This window comes from Dermochelys coriacea, chromosome 11 (genome assembly GCF_009764565.3).
Source record: "Dermochelys coriacea isolate rDerCor1 chromosome 11, rDerCor1.pri.v4, whole genome shotgun sequence".
Taxonomy (NCBI): domain Eukaryota; kingdom Metazoa; phylum Chordata; order Testudines; family Dermochelyidae; genus Dermochelys; species Dermochelys coriacea.
Genome location: NC_050078.2, coordinates 45,237,274 through 45,263,227, shown reverse-complemented (window position 1 = coordinate 45,263,227; position 25,954 = coordinate 45,237,274). Strand labels below are relative to the sequence as shown.

Here is a 25,954-nt window from a genome sequence, read left to right as displayed (position 1 = left end):
GATTAACAACAAGAATTTTAGTTATAAGCTGGGGATGCATCAATTAGAAGCAACAGAGGAGGAGAAGGACCTTGGAGTATTGGTTGATATGAGCTGCCAATGTGATATGGCAGTGAAAAAAGCTAATGCGGTCTTGGGATGCATCAGGAGAGGTATTTCCAGTAGGGATAAGGAGGTTTTAGTACCGTTATACAAGGCACTGGTGAGACCTCACCTGGAATACTGTGTGCAGTTCTGGTCTCCCATGTTTAAGAAGGATGAATTCAAACTGGAACAGGTATAGAGAAGGGCTACTAGGATGATCCGAGGAATGGAAAACTTGTCTTATGAAAGGAGACTCAAGGAGCTTGGCTTGTTTAGCCTAACTAAAAGAAGGTTGAGGGGAGATATGATTGCACTCTATAAATATATCAGAGGGATAAATGCAGGAGAGGGAGAGGAATTATTTAAGCTCAGTACCAATGTGGACACAGGAACAAATTGATATAAGCTGGCCACCAGGAAGTTTAGACTTGAAATTAGATGAAGGTTTCTAACCATCAGAGGAGTGAAGTTTTGGAATAGCCTTCCAAGGAAAGCAGTGGGGGCAAAAGATCTATCTGGCTTTAAGATTAAACTCGATAAGTTTATGGAGGAGATGGTATGATGGGATAACCTGATTTTGGTAATTAATTGATCTTTAAATATTCATGGTAAATCGGCCTAATGGACTGTGATGAGATATTAGATGGGTGGGATCTGAGTTACCCAGGAAAGAATTTTCTGTAGTATCTGGCTGGTGAATCTTGCCCATATGCTCAGGGTTTAGCTGATCACTATATTTGGGATCGGGAAGGAATTTTCCTCCAGGGCAGATTGGAAGAGACCCTGGAGGTTTTTCGTCTTCCTCTGTAGCATGGGTCACTTGCTGGAGGATTCTCTGCTCCTTGAAGTCTTTAAACCACGATTTGAGGATTTCAATAGCTCAGATATAGGTGAGGTCTTTCGCAGGAGTGGGTGGGTGAGATTCTGTGGCCTGCATTGTGCAGGAGGTCAGAGTAGATGATCATAATGGTCCCTTCTGACCTTAGTATCTATGAATCTATAATATTGTAGTCACAAGAAATATTAACATTACCTGAAAGATAATTTATTAGTTTAGCTGTGCAAAACTGGGAAGCTAATTTGATGGCATCCCAAATCCTTCCCCAGATCAGTGAAAACAGCTCACTCAGTAGAGCAGTAAGTATAGTCTCAAACGAGTAAAAATGGCATTCTGCCAATGACAATAAAAACAAGGGGAAAGGGTACTATTATGATCTTGTATTAAAATCATAATTATGAAAAGCAGTTTTAGAGAAAGTAAAACATGAGTTTTTAATGAGGTAGGGGAAGAGAAAAAGAGCTATTAGAAGAGAAAAACATCATTTCACTTGTAAGCTGGTGGGATACAACAGAAATAAAACCAGGAATCAAATGGTTTTTCCAACAGAAGTAATGCTTTATAACATACATAAAAACAGGTTACCAGAAGCAAAACCAAGCAAAACACAAAGCCTTGCCTTCTGTGCTGCAAAATCCCTGAAAACTTAAAATCCAAACATCTCCAGAATGGGGTTCAGCAAAGTCCTGAAAACCTGAATGTGGGAACTTTCCTCTCAGTGGCTCCCCAGTAGCAATTCTTATAGACTTTCTCCTTTGTACCTATGCAAGGAAAGGGAGAAAGAAGCCAGAGGAAAGTCCATTTTGCCTACTGGGAATGTGCTGTTGTGCTGCACTCTTGCACTATTTGTTCTTTATGTATAATACACAGATCCTGATAATATAGAATACATGGATTACAGCTCTTGGCTGGATTTTTTTCCTTATCATCATACAGTAATATTACAAAGACTCACACTCATTTGTGTAAATTTTTTAGGCTGGGAGTTCCCTTGTGGGAAAGGCCTTTTAGATAGCAGAAGGGCATGAGCAGATAGGAGCTGCATTTTATTGTGCAAGGTAACCATTAGATATCAGTATTAATACTATATCTCTTTCAGTTTCACAGAGTTGATAAGTGATTGTCAGCATAGGGCTTGGGAGGTGCAGTTCAGTTTAAGGGAAACATATGAATAATTGTTTTATTCAGCAGCTTTTAAAAGCAGACCTCAGCTGGTAGTTGTGATGCTCTGTGCCTCGGGGGAACACCGAGCCCCCCCATGTTTATCCTTGTAAAATGATTGTGTGGTATCCAATACAAAGTTTGTCATGTCGGGTGTCTTTGGAAGGCTCATGATGCACTGAGCATTATTGTTACAGTGATGTTATAGGTTATAATTTCACGCATGTAGTTATGAGGCTGAAAATGTAGCCTTGTGGCTTAAATAAGCCCAGGCAAAAACTCTCCAAGAGCAGAGAGGCAGTTCACACCTCATCAGGGCAGGTATGGGACAAACCCAGCCTAGCCTCACAGGAACAAAGGACGCTGGCTTAGGCAACAACAAAAGGATCTGTTGTACTCTCGAGTGAGTCACCCCCCCTTCCTTTGGCCAGTTTGGGACTGCGATGAGGTAATGCTCACCTGAGTCTGAAGGGGAGTGGGGGTGGGCAAAGCCAAGAGGGAAGAAAGAACATGATAAAAGGGAGAGACTTTGCCATGCTCTTCCTCTCTCTTCCACCTACATCTACAGACACCACCACAACCAAGTGACTGAAGGACTGATCAAAGGGGAGAGCCTGGTTGAAGAGCAACCAGCCAGCCTGTGGTGAGAAGCATCTAAGTTTGTAAGGGCACTGTAAGTGTTAAGATCAGCTTAGAATGCGTCTTGCTTTTGTTTCATTTGACCAGGTTGACTTGTTATGCTTTGACTTATAATCACTTAAAAAAATCTATCTTTATAGTTAGTAAATCTGTTTGTTTATTCTACCTGAAGCACTGTGTTTTGTTAGAAGCATGTCAGAGATTCCCCTTGGGATAACAAGCCTTGGACATATCAATTTATTTGTTAAATTGATGAACTCATATAAGCTTGCAGCGTTCAGGAGGCATAACTGGACACTGCAAGACAGAGGTTCCTAGGGTTGTGTCTGAGACCAGAGATATTGGCTAGTGTCATTCGGCTGCACAATCCAAGGAGCAGTTTACATGCCAGAGGCTGTGTGTGAACAGCCCAGGAATGGGGGTTCTCACAGTAGAGCAGGGTAAGGCTGGCTCACAGAGTCAAGGATTGGAGTGACCTAGCAGATCACCGATCCAGATAACACCAGAGGGGGAACATCATGGTAGTGTTGTATTCATTCCAGTACTAGCCCGTAATATTCCCTTCCCCAAGGGTAGAATGATAGGTATTTTGAAGAGCAGAGATCACAGAAACATGACAAACAAGATAGACAATCTAAAAAAACCCATCAATTACACAAAATATGGCAGAAATGAATTCAGAAAATTTTTTAGGATATTAAACATGAATGGATGCAATAACAGGAAATGGAGAAGAGAATTAAAATAGTAAAGACATATATATTGCTTTAATGTGCACAAGCACATTATATTCTAAGATGACGATTTAATTTAAGTTGAAGTTAAGGTTGACTGTATGAAGCAGTACTTTTCATGGTAACAAACATTGTATGGATGTTGTAATTATCCCCAAACCAAATATTACAAATCCAGGAAATTCAAGTATTATAACTAACTTTGAACATGGTAAGATAAGAAATGCACAGTTAAAGCACCCGAACAACCTTTACTCTGCCCTATAGTGATATATGACCGTGTAATAACCATATAATTCTGATAAAGGCATTTTAGTTTTTGTGGTCCCAGATGAGATTAAACTGATTTTGAAAGACACATTAGGTTTTTTCATATATTTGTTTGGGGGCCTTAACTGTGTATTTCCATATCTAATCTTAGAGATTCTGAGCAGCAACTCCAGCTGCAGCAAATCAAAATTGGAGGTGCTCAGTATCTTTGCATAATCAGGCATATCTCTAATTTTGTTCTCGTCTTCATTTTCCTTTGTCCTTTTATGCTGCAGAATTGTTTCAGTTCATTTCTTAGTGTATTTATTATATGTGTATATATAAAATATACATATGCATACATAAACAAGAGTGAGAAACAAAAGATAAGGTGAGTAAAGAAGTAGCAGCCAAGAATTAAAATGAAACTTGAAACAACAATTTAGAGAAATATAAATATTAAATTCCAATTCCTTTAACGTAAATAAGCATAAAAGTAAAGAAAGAGGAATTCCAAGGAGAAGCCAGCACTGACAAGTCCACACAACAGTACAGAAAAGAAATGGAAGAAGATAAAAATCTGCAACATGCTGAGCACCTTCTTCAAGGTGTTGGCTGCTCTCAGTTCAATGAGCAGAGCTGAGATGCGTATATAACATTTACACATACTGTGAGGTGAGGACATTCAGAAGTTCACAGTAGGTGCTTAACACCTTATAGATGTAAATACATTAGTAGCTCATTTACCTGAATGGCTTTTATCTGGAACTCCTATTAGCCAGACATGTTTTAGGTCTCACACATGCATTATTTTCAATGAATATTCCTTCATTTATCCACATACATTCTTTAGTTTTCCATTTTGTTTACAGGTTTCAGAGTAGCAGCCGTGTATTCAGTAGATATCACTGTATTTATTGCTTATTAAAGCTCTTTTATGTTATCCTTTATTAGTCTGTCCACCAAGAAGATGGCCTTAAAGATGATACTGAATATAGGTTTCAGAGTAGCAGCCGTGTTAGTCTGTATTCGCAAAAAGAAAAGGAGTACTTGTGGCACCTTAGAGACTAACAAATTTATTAGAGCATAAGCTTTCATGAGCTACAACTCACTTCATCGGATGCATTTGGTAGAAAAAACAGAGGAGAGATTTATATACACACACACAGAGAACATGAAACAATGGGTTTATCATACACACTGTAAGGAGAGTGATCACTTAAGATAAGCCATCACAAGCAGCGGGGGAGGGGGGGGAAGGAGGAAAACCTTTCATGGTGACAAGCAAGGTAGGCTAATTCCAGCAGTTAACAAGAATATCAGAGGAACAGTGGGGGGTGGGGTGGGAGGGAGAAATACCATGGGGAAATAGTTTTACTTTGTGTAATGACTCATCCATTCCCAGTCTCTATTCAAGCCTAAATTAATTGTATCCAGTTTGCAAATTAATTCCAATTCAGCAGTCTCTCGTTGGAGTCTGTTTTTGAAGCTTTTTTGTTGAAGTATAGCCACTCTTAGGTCTGTGATCGAGTGACCAGAGAGATTGAAGTGTTCTCCAACTGGTTTTTGAATGTTATAATTCTTGACGTCTGATTTGTGTCCATTCATTCTTTTATGTAGAGAGTGTCCAGTTTGGCCAATGTACATGGCAGAGGGGCATTGCTGGCACATGATGGCATATATCACATTGGTAAATGCGCAGGTGAACGAGCCTCTGATAGTGTGGCTGATGTGATTAGGCCCTATGATGGTATCCCCTGAATAGATATGTGGACAGAGTTGGCAACGGGCTTTGTTGCAAGGATAAGTTCCTGGGTTAGTGGTTCTGTTGTGTGGTGTGTGGTTGCTGGTGAGTATTTGTAATCTCTCCTCTGCTTTTTCCACCAAATGCATCCGATGAAGTGAGCTGTAGCTCACGAAAGCTTATGCTCTAATAAATTTGTTAGTCTCTAAGGTGCCACAAGTACTCCCTTTCTATTTCCCCATGGTATTTCTCCCTCCCACCCCACCCCCCACTGTTCCTCTGATATTCTTGTTAACTGCTGGAATTAGCCTACCTTGCTTGTCACCATGAAAGGTTTTCCTCCTTCCCCCCCTCCCCCCCCCCGCTGCTGGTGATGGCTTATCTTAAGTGATCACTCTCCTTACAGTGTGTATGATAAACCCATTGTTTCATGTTCTCTGTGTGTGTGTATATAAATCTCTCCTCTGTTTTTTCCACCAAATGCATCTGATGAAGTGAGCTGTAGCTCACGAAAGCTTATGCTCTAATAAATTTGTTAGTCTCTAAGGAGCCACAAGTACTCCTTTTCTTTTTACTGAATATAGGTTATCACTTCCTTAGAAAACTAGAAAAGGAGTACTTGTGGCACCTTAGAGACTAATACATTTATTAGAGCATAAGCTTTCGTGAGCTACAGCTCACTTCATCGGATGCATTTGTGAAGTGAGCTGTAGCTCACGAAAGCTTATGCTCTAATAAATTTGTTAGTCTCTAAGGTGCCACAAGTACTCCTTTTCTTTTTTCTTTTTGCGAATACAGACTAACACGGCTGCTACTCTGAAACCTTAGAAAACTAGGAATTCTATTTCAAAATTATGGCACTCTCATAAAATCCCATACAGTAATGGGAATACCTTCTACATAATGTAGTTAAATTATACATTTGGTTTAAATACAGCAGTTACCCTAGAGCCAAAGGCCCAATCCTACCGTTCTCACTCAAGCAGAAATTCCATTTCAAGAACAAGGACTGAATAAAGACTAAGATTGTCCAGAATGATTCTGGTATCACTTCAAGTTTATCTGTTCTCTAAAGTTTTATTGTCTTTCAATTTTCCATAGCAAATGAGTAGTTCATTTTACCTGTTCATAGTTGCATGCTATTGTATATATTTTTTCCCTTGAGGAAATCAGCTTATTGTAATTTGTTTACAAATACACTGACCATTTATACAAATAAATTCATTATCAGCTTTTTTTGTTTATAAACACTGTTATATAAACATTTCAAACTATCAGTCAGATGCAGCTTCATAGAGTCGGAGCTTTATGCAGCTCAATCCTAGTTTAACAATGTACAGCGCAACATACTGAGCAGTATCATTTCTTATCATTAGGAAATATTTTAAGAGACTTTACTCAAGTTGACAGAAGTCTCTAGGACCCAGATCCTGCAAACATTTAACCCCATCTGTAACTTCGAAAGTAAGTAGTTGCATTGAACTTTTTGGAACTACTAAAACACATAAAGTAAGCACATTCATAAATGTTTGCAGGATCTAGGGCTAAATCTGTAGGCAAATTCCATTGAAGTCAGTGGAAGTTTTGTTATTTACTGGGAGATACAACAGGCGTAAAGCCATTCAATAATTTGTATACAGTGATCATGTCTCATTAGAGGAGTGACTTTGGGGGTTTGAACCACATTGTTAAATCGGAGTGGAGTAATGGCTAGATCAGATGGGGTCCCTGAGCGGGTCCTGGTATGGAAATGGGGATTGTTGCATGGAAGAGTTTGAGAACCACTGTTCTAGACCAAATAGTAATGGAACTGATGTGTCAATGTTTAGTATGACAAGAACCTGGGTTTGTAAAAACTGATTACCTGACAGATCATATTTCTTTGATAAAACTACAGGTTGTGGAGATGAATACAGAGAAGCTGTCATACCTGGTGAAACCACAGGTTCATCTAATTTGATATAATGTCTATGGTGGGGTCATCAATACCTTTTGGTTCAGAGGAAGAAAAAACATCTAGCTCAGCAGTTCTCAAACTTCATTGCGCCATGACCCCCTACTGATAACAAAAAATATTACGTGACCCCAGGTGTGGTGTGTGTGGAGCTGGAGCCCTGCCGCCTGGGCTGAAAACTTTGGGCTTTGACTTCAGTCTGGAGTGGCAGGGCTCAGGCTTCAGCTTCAGCCCTGGGCCCCAGCAAGTCTAATGCTGGCCCTGGTGACCGTTAAAATGGGGCCATGACCTACTTTGGGGTCTCACCCCTCAGTTTGAAAACAGTTGATCTAGCTAATAATGTGCTTAAAAAAAAGTTCTTCCTGACCCCTGCTGTTGATTAACTCAGGCTCTGAAGCATGAGCTTTAATTATGCATGTTATTAGCGCAACATTCATATCTACAACGTTTTTAACTGGTCATGAAGCTATCCACTGTTTTTAACTCAGCGATAGTATTTCATCATTAATTTCTTGCCAGTGAGTTGTGTAGCTTATTTTGGTAAGTCAAACATTATTATACAAGAGAACAATGCACATAGATAATGGATATACAACAAACTAGTAAATGAGAGGTTTCACGGCTCACATACAAAAATTCCCAGCACATACACAAAAATAGATTATGTATTGCATTGAAACAGTATCACTTCTGGTAAGATATTAATGCATGAATGTGGTTTTCATACACTGTACTGCAGGGTATGGTATTAATAGGAATGATATTCATGAGCTGTAAACAGCAGTATTTTTGTTCTTTCTGCTGAAAGCTTAGTAAAACTTAAACATCTGAAATTGAACAATAAGTTCCCTTCGGGCCAAATCATGTTACTTATTTGAGTTTTTCCACAGCTAGAGGAATAAAAGTTAAGGCTGTTAATTTCAGTTAACTCACGTAATTAACTCAAAAAAATTAATCGCGATTAATTGCAGTTTTAATCGCACTGCTAAACAATAGAATACCAATTGAAATGTATTAAATATTTTGGATGTTTTTCTACATTTTCAAATATATTGATTTCAATTTCAAATATTGATTTCAGTAGCTCACTTTATATTATTTTTATTACAAATATTTGCACTCTAAAAATGATAAAAGAAATCCTATGAGGTGAATTGAAAAATACAAGTACCATAATGCAATCTCTTTATCGTGAAAACGCAATTTACAAATGTAGATTTTTTTTTTTGTTACATAACTGCACTCAAAAAGAAAATAAAGTTCACTCAGTCTTACTTCTTGTGCAGCCAATTGCTAAGACAAACAAGTTTGTTTATATTTACGGGAGATAATGCTGCCCTCCCGCTTATTTACAATGTCACCTGAAAGTGAGAACAGACCTTCGCATTGCACTTTTGTAGCTGGCATTACAAGATATTTACATGCCAGATATGCTAAACATTTGTATGACCATTCATGCTTTGGCCGCCATTCCAGAGGACATGCTTCCATGCTGATGACTCTCGTTAAAAAAATAGCGTTAATTAAATTTGCAACTGAACTCCTTGGGGGAGAATTGTATGTCTCCTGCTCTGTGTTTTACCCGCATTCTGCCATATATTTCATGTTATAGCAGTCTTGGATGATGACCCAGCATGTTGTTTGTTTTAAGAAAACTTTCATTGCAGATTTGACAAAATACAAAGAAGGTACCAATGTGAGATTTCTAAAGATGGCTACAGCACTTGACCCAAGGTTTAAGAATCAGAAGTGCCTTCCAAAATCTGAGAGGGACGGGGTGTGGAGCATGCTTTCAGAAGTCTTAAAAGAGCAACACTCTGATGCGGAAACTACAGAACCCGAACCACCAAAATGAAAATCAACCTTGGTGACATCTGACTCAGATGATGAAAATGAACATGCAGTGGTCTGCACAGCTTTGGATCGTTATCGAGCAGAAGTGATCATCAGCATGGACGCATGTCCTCTGGAATGGTTGTTGAAGCATGAAGGGACATATGAATCTTTAGCGCATCTGGCACGTAACTACCTTGCAACACCTGTTCTGACTTTCAGGTGACATTCTAAACAAGAAGCGGGCAGCATTATCTCCTGCAAATATAAACAAGCTTGCTTGTCTGAGTGATTGGCTGAACAAGAAGCAGGACTGAGTGGACTTGTAGGCTCTAAAGTTTTACATTGTTGTTTTCGAATGCAGTTATTTTTTGTACAAAACTCTACATTTATAAGTTCGACTTTCATGATAAAGAGATTGGACTACAGTACTTGTATTAAGTGACTTGAAAAATACTATTTCTTTTATTATTACAGTGCAAATATTTAGATTAAGGAATATAAAGTGAGCATTGTACACTTTGTATTCTGTGTTTGTAAATATTGTTTAACAGCGCGATTAATCATGATTAATTTTTTTAATCACTTGACAGCCCTAATAAAAGTATACTAGAAAACACAATGGCATGTGAGAAAGGTGGGGCACAGCATGGTACGTTAAGGGTTCATGTAGACCTGTGTTTAATCAGAGAGATTATGAGAGGAGGTCCTCTCGTACCTTGCTGACTAGAGACTACTTCCCCTCCCATTATGATTTTGTAATTTCCCTATGTCAGCTATATTCTCCAACTGTGATTTTCTAAGATGCCTAAGAGAGTTCAGGTTTCAGAGTAGCAGCCGTGTTAGTCTGTATTCGCAAAAAGAAAAGGAGTACTTGTGGCACCTTAGAGACTAACAAATTTATTTGAGCATAAGCTTTCGTGAGCTACAGCTCACTTCATCGGATGCATTTGGTGGAAAATACAGAGGGGAGATTGATATACACACACAGAGAACATGAAACAATGGGTTTTATCATACACACTGTAAGGAGAGTGATCACTTACGATGAGCCATCACCAGCAGCAGGGGGAGAGGGAGGAAAACCTTTCATGGTGACAAGCAAGGTAGGCTATTTCCAGCAGTTAACAAGAACATCTGAGGAACAGTGGGGGGTGGTGTGGGGGGGAGAAATAACATGGGGAAATAGTTTTACTTTGTGTAGGTTTCAGAGTAGCAGCTGTGTTAGTCTGTATTCGCAAAAAGAAAAGGAGTACTTGTGGCACCTTAGAGACTAATAAATTTATTAGAGCATAAGCTTTCGTGAGCTACAGCTCACTTCATCGGATGCATTTGGTGGAAAAAAAAATCACATTGGTAGATGCGCAGGTGAACGAGCCTCTGATAGTGTGGCTGATGTGATTAGGCCCTATGATGTGTCCCCTGAATAGATATGTGGGCAGAGTTGGCAACGGGCTTTGTTGCAAGGATAGGTTCCTGGGTTAGTGGTTCTGTTGTGTGGTGTGTGGTTGCTGGTAAGTATTTGCTTCAGATTGGGGGGCTGTCTGTAAGCAAGGACTGGCCTGTTTCCCAAGATCTGTGAGAGTGATGGGTCGTCCTTCAGGATAGGTTGTAGATTCTTGATGATGCATTGGAGAGGTTTTAGGTGGGGGCTGGAGGTGATGGCTAGTGGCGTTCTGTTATTTTCTTTGTTGGGCCTGTCCTGTAGTAGGTGACTTCTGGGTACTCTTCTGGCTCTGTCAATCTGTTTCTTCACTTCAGCAGGTGGGTATTGTAGTTGTAGGAATGCATGATAGAGATCTTGTAGGTGTTTGTCTCTGTCTGAGGGGTTGGAACAAATGCGGTTATATCGTAGAGATTGGCTGTAGACAATGGATCGTGTGGTATGATCTGGATGAAAGCTAGAGGCATGTAGGTAGGAATAGCGGTCAGTAGGGTCCCGATATAGGGTGGTGTTTATGTGACCATCGCTTATTAGCACCGTAGCGTCCAGGAAGTGGATCTTTTTATTATCTTGTGTGGACTGGTCCAGGCTGAGGTTGATGGTGGGATGGAAATTGTTGAAATCATGGTGGAATTCCTCAAGGGCTTCTTTTCCATGGGTCCAGATGATGAAGATGTCATCAATGTAGCGCAAGTAGAGTAGGGGCATTAGGGGACGAGAGCTGAGGAAGCGTTGTTCTTAGTCAGCCATAAAAATGTTGGCGTACTGTGGGGCCATGCGGGTACCCATCGCAGTGCCGCTGATTTGAAGGTATACGTTGTCCCCAAATGTGAAATAGTTATGGGTGAGGACAAAGTCACAAAGTTCAGCCACCAGGTTAGCCGTGACATTATCGGGGATACTGTTCCTGACGGCTTGTAGTCCATCTTTGTGTGGAATGTTGGTGTAGAGGGCTTCTACATCCATAGTGGCTAGGATGGTGTTTTTAGGAAGATCACCAATGGATTGTAGTTTCCTTAGGAAGTCAGTGGTGTCTCGAAGATAGCTGGGAGTGCTGGTAACGTAGGGCCTGAGGAGGGAGTCTACCTAGCCAGACAATCCTGCTGTCAGGGTGCCAATGCCTGCATTTGCTCCAACCCCTCAGACAGAGACAAACACCTACAAGATCTCTATCATGCATTCCTACAACTACAATACCCACCTACTGAAGTGAAGAAACAGATTGACAGAGCCAGAAGAGTACCCAGAAGTAACCTACTACAGGACCGGCCCAAAAAAGAAAATAACAGAACGCCACTAGCCATCACCTTCAGCCCCCAACTAAAACCTCTCCAACGCATCATCAAGGATCTACAACCCATCCTGAAGGACGAGCCATCACTCTCACAGATCTTGGGAGACAGGCCAGTCCTTGCTTACAGACAGCCCCCCAATCTGAAGCAAATACTCACCAGCAACCACACACCACACAACAGAACCACTAACCCAGGAACCTATCCTTGCAACAAACCCGTTGCCAACTCTGCCCACATATCTATTCAGGGGACACTATCACAGGGCCTAATCACATCAGCCCCACTATCAGAGGCTCGTTCACCTGCGCATCTACCAATGTGATATATGCCATCATGTGCCAGCAATGCCCCTCTGCCATGTACATTGGTCAAACTGGACAGTCTCTAGGTAAAAGAATATATGGACACAAATCAGACGTCAAGAATTATAACATTGAAAAACCAATTGGAGAACACTTCAATCTCTCTGGTCACTCGATTACAGACCAGAGGGTGGCTATTCTTCAACAAAAAAACTTCAAAAACAGACTCCAACGAGAGACTGCGGAATTAGAATTAATTAGGAAACTGGATACAATTAACTTAGGCTTGAATAGAGACTGGGAATGGATGAGTCATTACACAAAGTGAAACTATTTCCCCATGTTATTTCTCCCCCCCACCCCACCCCGCACTGTTCCTCAGATGTTCTTGTTAACTGCTGGAAATAGCCTACCTTGCTTTTCACCATGAAAGGTTTTCCTCCCTCTCCCCTTGCTGCTGGTGATGGCTCATTGTAAGTGATCACTCTCCTTACAGTGTGTATGATAAAACCCATTGTTTCATGTTCTCTGTGTGTGTATATCAATCTCCCCTCTGTATTTTCCACCAAATGCATTCGATGAAGTGAGCTGTAGCTCATGAAAGCTTATGCTCTAATAAATTTGTTAGTCTCTAAGGTGCCACAAGTACTCCTTTTCTTTTTAAGAGAGTTCAGTGTCCAACTCTGATTGTAGTTCAAATGGGAGTGCCTTAGTTTCCCCTGAAAAAATCTCTACCTAGTTGAATACATAATGTTATGAAAGTGTTTGTTTTAGTTGTCTTTACTGTGACAAATGTTTTGATCTGTTTGGAAAACATTTGTCACTGCATCAAGTTTTGTCTGGTGCCAGTGCAGCTTTGTTCAGGTCTCTGTAGGTGCAATAAAGCCAATAGATCCAGCCACTTGAAGAGTCCCCTGATTTAGGGAAATTCTTGTGTGACCTAGGTGAATGATCCCAGGAAAATACAGGCCTTTCTATCATAGGCGGCTCATTAGATAATGAATAGTGTCTTAGGCTTCTTTGTCCACAAAGTTTGTCCACAAAGAAGAAGAAATCCTTTTACTAGTTAGCCTATGTCTACACTAGCAACTGCATGACAAAACTTGTGTCTTTCAGAGGTGTTAACCCCCACCCTCCAAAAAAGACAAAAGTTTGGCTGAGGACAAGTGCCGGTGTGAACAGCTCTTTGTCCGCAGGAGCGTTCTCATGCCAGCAATGCTAACACCGCTCATTGAGGGAGGAAGGAGCTCTTTGTCCGCAGGAGCGCTCTCATGCCAGCAATGCTAACACCACTCATTGAGGGAGGAAGTTTTTTGTCAGCAAGAGAGCCGAAAAACAGTGGCTACACTGCGTGACGTTTAGCAACATGGCTGTAGCCACACAGCCCTGTTGCTAAAAGCTGCAAAGTATAGACATAGCCTTAGTAAAGTTAGGTTGAGATCCAGAGAGAAAAACTAGTTAAGGGTAGTTATGCTGGTGCAGATCTGGAGTTAAAAACAAACAAACAAAAAACCACACCAAATAATGGAAGTTGGTGATCAATTGAGATCAGCCTGGCCCTATGGTGGAAATCAGTGTATACAAATTTATACTAGCTGAATATCTGGTCCTAAGTCTGGAATAGTCTAAGCTGTGTACAAGATTCTATCCTGTAGTTTATTGGGAAAAATAGTTATAATGATATTTAGTTATATAGTTATAATGATATTTTCTGCTTCAGTAGTCTTGACTTTCCATATGGAAGGAGGTCTCATTGGAGGGATTGATGTCCCATCTTACTGAAAATCATTAATGATCTGTTAAAGGAGCTTATGTTCCCATTACCATTTGCAGATAATACTAAAATTGGAGGTGCTCAAACTAGGTGCTGTTAGCCTGTTTCACCCTTTCCTTATCTTTCTGCCAGAGACTGTTAGTTAACTTAGAGAAATATGACATTCTGATTTGTAATTTTAAAATAGCATGTTGGAAATCATTTTGCTTTGTGTTTTTACTCCAGCAGCCTGAGTACTAGTGGCTGTAGTTATCTTTGTAGAGTATTTGAGTCACTCTTCTTGAGAAGAAGCCTGTTAACCTGCAGATCCTCCTCATTCTTATTTTTGTCAAGAACTTCAAAGAGTGCCTTAGTTCTGCTGTAATAGCCTTGCAACTAGCTTTCTGCTGTTTTGTGGGATAAGGTAACTCTTAATTTCAAACTGTAAGTTTGAGTAGGAGCTTTTTGTCTGTGCACACTTGTTTTTCCATTCAGACTGTTCCCATAAATTTAACACATTAAGATGTGCCTTTATACTTTAGCCTCTTTTACAGAAAGCCTGTAGATTAGCATTAAGATGTAATAGCTGGGAATATATTCAGACAGTGGGCTCATTGAGTATTATACTACGGGGTGGCCAAATTTACTGGTCCTCCGAGCCACATACGAAAATCTTCAGAAGTTTGAGAGCCCAGGCAACACATGCCAGGAGCCGGGGCTTCAGCCGCGCTCCTGCTGAAGTCCTGAGCCCTGGCAGGTGCGTCCCACTGGGCAAAAGCCCTGAGATTCCCCCTCCCCTGGGCAGAGGCCCCTACCACACCACCCCGCTATAAGGCAGAGGTCCTGAGCTTCTCCCCTTCCCAGTCCGGTAGGTGGAGAATGGGGAGTGTGGGTGGGCTCTGAGCACTGCACTTTAATGGTAAAAGAGCCGCATGTGGCTTGCGAGCCACAGTTTGGCCACCCTTTTATATTAGGTGACTGTCAGTTGACCTGATTTGGAATTATATTTTTGAGCCAAGTCATACTGATCCTACTCATAAACAGGAGAGTTATTGAACACCAAAGTGCCAAATGACGGACTGTAGAAACCAGTAGTAACTACTCTGGAATTAGCAGTTCTAGGCTAGAGTGCCGCTCAGTAAACAAAACAAAAGCATTTTGTTGAGGACAGTATGTGGTACCGAAGGCAGATCTTACTTTGAGACAAAGTAATTGCTAAAATGGCTACCAGATGTTCTAGGCAAAGAAAGATGGCTTAATAACCTATGCCATTGAGAGAGAGATGGATTGAATTTTGTCAAGATTCAAAGCTTAAAATATTCCCATTCAGCTAGAGGCAACAGATCAGCCATCCTTTCAGCTCCCCCTTTTGCTTCTTATACAGTCACTTTGTTCACCTTTGTTATATGCTGTCTTGATACTAGCTTTGTTATAACTCTAAAATATGTACCTTTTGTTCCCCAATAAAAAAACCTGTTTTCTTTTTTTTTTTTTTAAAGATACTTTACCCTTACTGTCAAACAATGACTTGTGTACTCCTATTTGAGATCAACATTCAAATACAAATGGCAAGGCTTTGCCCAGAAACCAGAAAATGGCATCACTTCGTCATACTGACCCTCCTGCTACAAATATCTGGGAGAAAAAATTATTCAGGTTTAAATTAAATAAAGTCAGAGCAAAACCCTTACTTTGGTCTGACTGTTGTTTCATAGGAATTTTTGAAAGCTTGCAGTGTCGTCTGTTGGATCACTGGGACCTTATGATAATTTTTTGGGGAAAATATTTAATTGAAAATGCAAAATAGATCTGAGTTCTTATAAACATTTTTTAGACTGTGACTTCACTTCTTCACTTCTTCAGTGGTAATCACTATACATAATTTTATTGCCTCCTCTAAATGAAAACTTAATTTTTCAGTGTGATTGGCTATAGGATTATTTAAAAATAGATTATATATATATGAAGAAATTAATTGCCAGCTTGTTCTGCCATTGAAATCAATGAAAGAGAGAGTAGGATTGGATCCTAACTGATTTTCTCATTTTCTACTAAAAAATAAAACTGGTTAGTATAAGTATATGGAGTATTGTCATGGCTCTTGAGAAGCATCGTATTCTCAACTTTGCTAAATTGATCAGTTTTTTGTATAATTGTCATTTAAATTCCTCACATCTCCCATGACTGATTCTGCAAACAGATTTTTGTGTATGCAAGGGCTATCCAAGTGGGTCCACTTGAATCTTGTATAGTCAAGGCCAGATTCAGGTAATCTGGGCCCTAGACACACTAGGACATGGGGTCCCCTGTGGCCCTGTCATGCCTCTGGAGTAGTGGTGGCAGGGCCCTTTCCTCCAGTCCAGACTGGCAGGGCAGTGGCAGGGCCCTCCTTCCTATTAGAAGCATCCCAAAGGATGGGCAGCAACATTGGATCACCCCAGTTAAAGATGTATCTGGATGGGTGGTCCCATTATTAATGTTATTTTTACAGTCGTGAGGGCTGGACAGTTAGCATCCATTTTTAAAAAAAAAAAAGTGAAATTCTGATATAATTACTTGATTCCAGGAGCCAGAGCCCTTGATACAAGCATTAAGTGCTTGTGCCTTGATCTGGCTCTGTATATGGTAACACACACCTGCCTAGAAATATTTTTATATTCCCAGTAAGTGTGACTAGATAGGCAGAGAGGACATTACCTGCAGTGCAATTGCTCCAGCTGCTGAAATACTGACACTTGGATTGATGGATCAAGTCTGTTCAGGTCTGTTTCTTTCCCTGGTTGACCATCACATTTTACAGGGCAATATTTCCCCAAAGAGGAATTTACAATCAATAAAACAATTTCAGACAGAGGAGGTTTGTCCTCCATATTGACTGTTACTGATATACTGTATGTATTATATTTTTGTTGGCAGTCTTGAAATTCCAACTGTTAAGTGTGTTAGTGAATGCATTTTGAAGGGTCTCCTGCATCTGAAATTCTTACTGCATAGTACCAAAAGGGATTAAAACAGTGACATCTTTTTGGCATAGTTTGTTAGTAAGTCAGTGATGGATAATACATCATAATCCCTGCATTTTTATTAAATGAAAATTATTCATTTTCATTTATTAAATGAAATTTGTTAGTCAAAAAGAAGAGATGTTTCACAGCTGCTTAGTTCCTAATTTTTGACTGGGTTTTTGTTTAAAATTGATAATAATCTCAAATTTTGTCTTTGGGATACTATTATTCCTTATATTTTGTTAGCATCTAAAGGCCCCAATCTAGACCAGGGCCCCAAGGGCACTGTCCTAATATGTATGAAGACAGTCCTTGTCCCAAGTACTTGCAGTCTAATTAGATATGATGCAATAGGTGATGCAACTAACAAGGAAAGACATGGGGACAGAAGGATGTGAATATAATTAAGATCACATGTTTATTCAGCTCTCTCATGTGAATGTCTTGTGTTTCAGCGATATAAATACCAACTGAAAAATCATTTTGTTTACTTGAATCTCTTTTCTCCCTAACAGCCCATTGAAACCAATTTCTTATCTGACTCCTTACCCCCTTATTTCAGAAACTAAGTTCAATTTTATTTTCATTTTGACTGTTTTATTTACTGTTTTTTCCAGTTACCATTTCTCCCTCTGCTTCCAGTTAAATGAACTAAATTTCTCTTTGCCTGCCTTCCCTGCTCCACCCCCAGTTTCCATTAGAGTGTCACTATGCACCTGTCCTTCAAAAGACCTTCCTCAGCACAAGTGGGGGAAGTTTGACAACATCAAGTGGTAGGAGGAGTAATGAGGACAGAGTGGGTCTGAAGGTTTCTCTTTCTCCAGCTGGTGCTGCATCTCTGACAACAGCCAGTCTCAGGGTATGTCTTAACACCTCAGTCAGAGGTGTAACCAGTGGTGAGCTGGAGCTGGTTCCAACCGGTTCGCTAGAACTGGTTGTTAAATTTAGAAGCCCTTTTAGAACTGGTTGTTGCACGAGGGACACCGCTTCTGAAAGGGCTTCTAAATTTAACCGGCCAAAAGTGGTGCCTTAGGCACAAACTCCATGGGTATTCCAGGACTGGAGCACCCAAGGGGAAAATTTGGTGGGCGCAGAGCCCGCACTGGCAGCTCCCTGCCCCACCCCACCCCTGGCCCCAGCTCACCTCCACTCCGCCTCCTCCCCTGATCGCGCTGCCCCGCCCTGCTTCTCCGCCCCCCAAGGCTTCCTGCGAATCAGCTGTTCGCGCGGGAAGCTGGGGCAGGCTGAGAAGCAGGCCATGGCTTCCTGCTCAGGCCCAGGGAGGCGGAGATGAGCTGGGGTGGGGGGCACGAGGAGGGCCGCCCGTGCCGCAGCAGGTAACCTGGGGGGGCAGGGTGCAGGGGAACTGCTCCTTGCCCCAGCTCACCTCCGCCACCCTCGGCCTGAGCGGGAAGCCACCGCCTGCTTCTCAGCCCTCCCCAGCTTCCCGCCAAACAGCTGATTCACAGGAAGCCGAGGGAGCGCAGAGAAGCAGAGCAGGGCGGTGCATTCAGGAGCAGATGTGGAGGTGAGCTGGGGCCGGTCGCGGGGCGGGGAGCTGCCGGTGGGTACTCTGCACCCATCAAATTTTCCCCGTGGATGCTCCAGCCCCAGAGTACACAGGGAGTCAGTGCCTAAGGTGGCACTTTTGATGTGATCATTGGGGGGAGCAGCTGCTCCCCTGCTCCCCCCCAGCTACGCTCCCCCGCCCCAGGAGCCAAAGGGACCTGCCGGATGCTTCTTGGGAGCTGCCCCAGGTAAGCATCTCTGGGACTCCCCACCTCACCCCCCAGCAGGTCCGTCTGGCTCTTAGGGGTGGGGTGGGCACCCACTATGGTGGCCCACGAGACCCTCCTGCCTGGTTCTGGGGGCAGTCAGGGGACAGGGGAGGGGATGGATGGGGCAGGGGTCCAAGGGGGGACGTCAAGGAATGCGCGGGGTTGGATGGGGCAGGAGTCCCGGGGGGCGGGGGTGGGCAATGACCCCCTCATGGGGTGAGGAGGGAACCAGTTGTTAAGAATTTGGCAGCTCATCACTGGGTGTAACTGCAGTACATGTAGACATATTCAAGCTATCTTTGATCTAGCAAGCTTGAACAATAGCAGTGCCGCTGTGGCAACACAGGCTGTGCAGCCCTTCCTGCCACCTTGACTATGTACTCAAGCAGCTAGCCTATGCTGCCATGGCTTCACTGGTATTGTTATTCAGGTATGCTAGATCAAAGGTAGCTTGGGTATATCTATAATGTGCTGAGTCACACCTCTGAATGCAGTGTAGACATACTCTGTCTCTCTTCCACTCCTGGAGCTCACAGCTTCTTGGATCCACATTGGTCTTTTATTCCCCTGGAGGCCTCACCTCAGGACCCCGGGAGGCTGTTACAGAGGTGGCAGGAGATGGAGGGAGCGGTGTCCAAAGACGCCCCCTGTGTCCAGTGATTTCCATTGGGTACTGTTAGCACAGTATCCACTGGCTGGAATACTAGGATTCATTGAGATCCTAGAGCATGGTGACTTCCATGGACAAACTTGTTCAAGTCATGAGTGAAATGTGTCTGATCCAGGTTTCAGAAATAAACTAGGAAGAGCACAATCAACCCAACCCCAGAGAGGGGGAAAAAAGGAAAGTGATCGGATTAGAAAGGAGACTATCTCTATATGCACTGTTTATCAGGAGCTGATGAACACCAAAAGTAAAATAGCAGAAGTTGAAGTAAACAGAATGGAGCCTGCACTTAGAAATTTCCTCAGTCATTATAAGTTAATTTGGAGGGCTGGTGATTGACCTCTTTGTCTCTGAAAACATCAGTCAAGTGTCCTGTGTACTTCTCCATGTGTCAGGACCTGGGATGCAAAGTGATGGATGGTCTCTTACAAAGCTAGGCAAGGTCTTTGCTACATGCCTTCACATTTTTTCCACTGCCCCCCAGGACTATGCAAAGGATAGAAAGGTCAGAGCAGCAGTGATACTGTTTATGCCTTTCTGGCTGAAGAGGCTATGGCTCTCAGGGCTGATTAACCTGGTATTGAGCCTTCACAATTTTTTTTTTTATTACTAAGGTCCACACATCTCTCTCTTCACACAAACAGATAATCAGAATAGAAATGGAAATAGATACCTCAGTATTTGTATTTGCTTCATTAGGGAAAGTTTCCCATACTCTGCAGCAGAAGAAATTGTGCTTTTTCTTCAAAGTATCGTTAACACACCCTGTAATTTAGGAAAATAGATTCATTTGCCAAGATAATTCTATTCTGTCTCAGTGGAAGGGAACTTAAGGAGGCGGGACATTTGCCTGTTGCTAAGTGGTTGACAGATCTGATTCTGCCTGCAAGCAGCCTGAAGTACCCCTTTTAATGGACATATAGACCTTATTACTCAAAGAAAGGAAACTGAGGTAAGCACAGATAATTTTTCTTAATTTTTGGCCCATTCATCTGTTTGCCTTGGAGCAGTCTATGCCTTTTCCTTAAGGCTACCCCTATGCATAAAAGCTCTCCTTATTCTGGACTGTCAAGCTACCACCCTGTTTTAATTCTTATCCTTCCTTAAAGTTCATTTCTTCTATGATGTCCACAAGTGGTGAATAAACAATATTATTATTAGTAAAATAAAGATTCCCAGTTATTCCATCATACTGTGTTTACTCTGTTTTGCTTTAGACTAAAATCCTTGGGGTGGGGACTGTGTTTATTTTGTCTCTTCAATAATGCAAAGCATATTATTAGCATTTCAATAATAATACATTCTGGATAATAATTCAGATGTAATAAAGAAATAGTTGCAGTTACCTGATGAAATAATGTTGTTGTGGTATTTCATTTTCTGAACTGGTAAAACCTGCTCTGTGATAATTGCACTGAATTCCATTTTATTACGTGAGTTAAGACAGAAGACAACCCTTTTTATAGGAATGATCTTACATAGTGCTACTTACTAGGAGACTGAGGGCTCTCAACTCCTATTGAAGTAATAGCGAGGCTGCTCAGCGGTTTGCAGGATGCTTTCAACACCATGCAGGACCAGGCCCTTGGTGCCATTATTAAAAGCCATTTATATTTTTTTTTTGGCTCTGTTAAGGAAATTGTCAGACAAGTAACTCAAGGGAATCTCATTGCTTTATCAATTATTACAGTTTAGTAACCCACTCTTTCTAGAAACAAAAGGATAGGTAATACACTCCTGAGGCACAAATAAAGCCCAAGGAAGAAGAACAACTCCTAATTAAGTTACAGTATTAAAAAACAAACAAACCCTGGATACATTGATTGTGACAAATCACAGTGATTTAGAAATGTAAGCAATGTCCAGTATTATGATCCCACTTTGACGGATAAAAGATGCCTGATGGGGCATTAAAACAGCCAAATATATGTTTAACTCATTAAACTGGTTGAGTGTTAGATCACGAGGCATTATTTTCTTCATGTTACTCTTCTGAAAGGAGTACAATGTTCTGTTTCTGTAAGCACTACAGTATTAACATTCTAACTGCCACATGCAACAGGAAAGCATGATTTAAAAGAAGCCTTTTTTAATAAGTGAGATTTATGTTTACATATATGAATATTCAAAAAAATCCTTGTATCAAAAACTCCAATTTAGAGCTAAATCACAAAGGTGCTAAGTCATACTAATTTATAAGACTGATTGGTCAGGGTCACCTTTCATAATAATAGCTGTGAACCACCAGCCCCACCAAGCTTGACAGATGATCACTAAAATGACTTGAGTTTCTAGCTGATCTCTAAATCCTACAGCTCCAAATATCATCAGCCCATTGCCTGATGTGCCAGGATGACCTGACCACCACAGAAATGATGAGGAAGGAAGGACACCAAAGAGAATGTAGAAATACTTATAAAAGGGATATATTGGTATTCCATTTATCATTAGCAGCACCTAAAGTCTTTAGTACCATTTCCCCATAAACTCTCTTACCTCTCAGGCAAGTCGAAAATTTCCTAGGACCCAGCCTATGCCAACTCTCCCCAGTTTCAATGCCTTTTCCCCCAAGATGATTCCCTCTCCCCACGACACTCCTCAAATATCCCAGTCTTCTTGGGTGTTGCCCCTCCTTCTCTCCCTTCTGAAATGAGCTGGGTCAGGCTTTATATAGATGTCAGACCCTTCCTAGTCCCAGCAGCCTCTGAGGGCTTGTCTACACTTACATTTTATAGCACTCTAACTTGCTGGTTCAGGGGTGTGAAAAAATCACCCCCTTGAGCGCAACAAGTCTGACCACTTTAAAGTGCTAATGTAGACAGGCTCCGAGCACTGGGAGCCATGCTCCCAGTACTCTGAGCTAATCCCCTTGTGGAAGTGGATTACCAGGAATGCTGGGAGAGTTCTCCCAGCGCTCACACACGACCACACTTGCACTACAAAGCACGTTCCTGCTGCAGCGCTTTGAAGTTTCCAGTGTAGCCATGCCCTAAGAGGAATGGTTAATTGGAATCAGCTGCTTGGGATTTTTTCTCCCCCCACGTGACAGCTTACACTGTCACAATATCATTAAAAGTGTTTTGTGAATTTCCTCTTTACCATCACAATCAAATGTCTAGACAATTTTACTTTAAATCGTAAAGATTAAATACTGAACAAACTAAATTAAATATTGTTCATTGTACCAATTAAAGCAGAAATACATGCCATCTTGTATTTCTAGAGCAATATTAATTTCAGTACATGTCCACTCATCTATCACTTTCAGGTTAGTCTTGCATTGTTGAGCATAGGAAGCCTGGGTACAGTCAAAGTTTTCAATCACAGACAAGACCCCTTCCCAGTTACAGATACACCTATTGAGTAAGTTTCCTGAAAGTTCTGCTTTTACTTGGTAGTTCAATAGCAGTGGTAATGGATCCATTTGTTTTGGGAATATAGTGTAATCAACACTCAGGGCTTCCCCCAATAGGCAATATTCATTTAAATGTACACTTTAAAATAAGCCTACGGCTTCTAGTATTGATTTTGGTTATTCTTTATTCAAAGGTATCCTCTGCTAAGCTGCTGATTTTGCTCTGTTATTTATTTATATAAAATAGATCACAAGAATCTTTTATCATGGAAATTGTTAGTCAACCTAAACATTGGGATTGCTGTCAGCTCCCTTTTTATATTCGATAATGTTTGTGTAAATTTCATTATAAATATTTCCATTAATTGTGAGACTATATTCAGTGCATCTTTAAAAGATTTTTCTGATCATATGTGCAGTAATGGTCATCGAGTGGCTACTAGCCACACATACAAAGGCAGAGGAACCTAAAAAAATCAAAGTGAAAATCAGGACAGTGTAGCAGTTGTGGGAGGCCTTCTTTTAACAATGTACTGAGAGAGACATGTCTTCATTCAGCTACCAGTACACAGAGAGTATGTGTCTGTATATGGTGAGGAGCCTTATGGAATGGTGAGATCCCATTCTTGGTTTAAGGTTTTACAACACTAACAGTGCCCCATAGGTAATTTAATGCAGAAACAAAAAACACCCTCCTGTTTTTACATTTGCATTGTAGTTTGTTGCAGAATTTTTTGCTCCTGTTTTTCTGCCATTTTGAGTTCATCCACACAGCATGTATGAGAGCTGCTGCACACAGCCAGCGAGTCATTTCTTAATGAGGAACTGTGGCTCACACATGGGAGGAGTGTTGCCAAGAGGGCTCGATGCTAACCCTGTCAGAGTACGTGAAAACTGAAATGGGTCCGAGGGAGGAAGGGCTGCTTATACTGTACCAGTACAGTCCCTTGATGGAGATCGGCAAGAATTGGGGGAGGGATTGCACTTCTGCCCTCACATGAGTTGTATCCACCTATTTTAAAAATACTAGTGGTGCCATTTATTACAACCTGGAAGACTCTTCCCCAGTCTTTCAGTCTGTAAAATCAGCCACCATTAATATCCATTCCCACCTGCAGTTGACAATGGACTTTAGTGACAGGGTCCAATATTCCACCCAAGTCCATCATTTTAATCTGACAGGATGTCTCTGGAATGGTCATCTCTGAAGCAATAACAGTGATGTGCTGCCAGTATTTTAACATTAGGGACCCACAAAAATGATCTGGCTCCCCAAAAAAATTCTCATAAGTATGACAAAGGAAGGAGGCAACACTGCAGTGGCAAAGAAGGTGCATTTTGCATTTTGTAACTTATTCCTGAAAAATATATGAATGTATTGATGTCAAAGCAGTGTAATTTGCTTGTGTAATTTGATGTGGGTAGTGGGAGTAAAAACTGTGTAGTGACATTGGGTCAGGAAGGAAGACATCCTCAGAATTTGTCTTTTTTTTTCTCTCTTTTTTTTTAAAAAAGTTCCTACCGTTTGGTGCAACCTGGTTCATGCAAAAGGCAAAATAGTTGCTTTTCAGAAATCCTTTTATGAGCTCAAGTATTGTCAACTCTGTTAGGAATGATTTAGCAGTGCAGGGGGGGAGACAGAGAGAGCTTAATCAGAAGTAAGAAAATGTCAACCTTCCCTTCAGTTTGCTGGCAGAGTTTTAACAAGAGTCCCCTGGGAGCTCGCGAGAGCCCCCTTCTACAAAAGAATATCCTGATTAGGCAAACACAGTTCTTCTGTCAGCAAGAAATAAATCTCCATCGAGAATCTACCCCAGTGTATGGACTAAATTAGAGACTGCTGTAGACTGATCCAGCCAAGAAAGAAATAACCCATGTTTTACAATTTTTAAACCATGGCATGGTCATGTGGCAAAGTTCCCTGAAAGTTCAGGCACAACAGCCGTATTTGGGAAAATTCTAGATTTAGATGAAGTGAAGAGTATTAAGCCAACAGGAAAGAATGAGATTTGAGATCTGTGCAAATTGATAAATCCACCTGAGACCTGAAGATGCTGAAGTGGGGAACTGAATGTGCTGCATGATTTAATGTATTGCAGGTATGACAAACCTTTGAATATTAAAATTTTTGGTTTCTGTCCATCAGACTATCATTTCTGGTAGTAATTATATCAGAGTTCCAATTTCTTAAATTCTTCCATCTATGAAAGCTCAATTTTTTATCAAAGTACAGTAGTACCGAGGGCACAACTTTATTGTTATCCCCAAAGTGTGAAATTCATTTCCCTTGCCTAAAATCTGAATTATCAGGCTTTATGCAGGTGGAGTACACAATGGTTGGACGAGGAGGAATCAACCCACTTCCCAGGGGGTCGGGTCATGGGACACACCGTCTTCTAGGACTACTACTTCACATAGTTCCCATGCCATTTATGGGGGAGTTAAGACCATAACTTTGCAACTACACCACTTTCTGCAATCACCTGTGCAGGACTGACACAGACCGCTTAGCCACAGTATTCAGGGAGCGCATATGTACCTGATGTGGCCATTCTGGCCATAGCTTCCCCTGCTCAGTCCTACCTCAAGGCATAAGATGACATGGAGAACCTTGTGTGGGTCTATCAATGGGGGCAGCCAAGAGTCTGAGAGGGCCGCCCCTGTGGCAGCTGTGGAGCCTAGCAGTAAGAGTCCAAGATGCCTAGAAACACAAATCCAAAACGCTGCCCTCTCCCTGCTGGCAGCAATGCCTAGCAGCAAGAGTATCATAGGGCTGTTCTCTCTCTGGGCAGCAGTGCCTAGCGGCAAGAGTATCATAGGGTCACCCTCTCTCTGGGCAGCAAGTGCAGGGAGGATAGGGGAACCTGGGCCCATCCTACTCCACTGGGTTCTGAAACCAAATTATCCTGATGCAGGATTCAGGTCTTCATGTCCCCAGCACGCATCACCTGGGCCTTCCTACCCTTAGGCCCACCTTGGGCATCTCCTCTGCTGGCAGTGACTTGGCGTCCCCTTCAGTCCCTGCAGTCAATTGCAGTCCCCGCAGTGTAGTCAGAATACTTTGCCTTGGCAGTCTGGAGTGTCTTGGAAGCTCCTCTGCAGGAGGCATTTCCAGTCTC

The 25,954-nt window shown here is 41.6% G+C and overlaps 1 protein-coding gene and 1 long non-coding RNA gene across 2 annotated transcripts in view; one reads left to right on the top strand and one right to left on the bottom strand.

The window, feature by feature from the left end:
- Nucleotides 1-25,954, top strand: part of PDE11A (phosphodiesterase 11A) — a 244,679-nt gene that overhangs the window by 9,574 nt on the left and 209,151 nt on the right.
- On the bottom strand, nucleotides 1,504-25,954 carry LOC122458141. Its single transcript, XR_006278022.1, has 3 exons — nucleotides 25,810-25,954; nucleotides 20,154-20,245; nucleotides 1,504-1,683 (listed from the first exon to the last, which is right to left on the bottom strand). It is a non-coding gene; the product is annotated as an uncharacterized LOC122458141 (long non-coding RNA).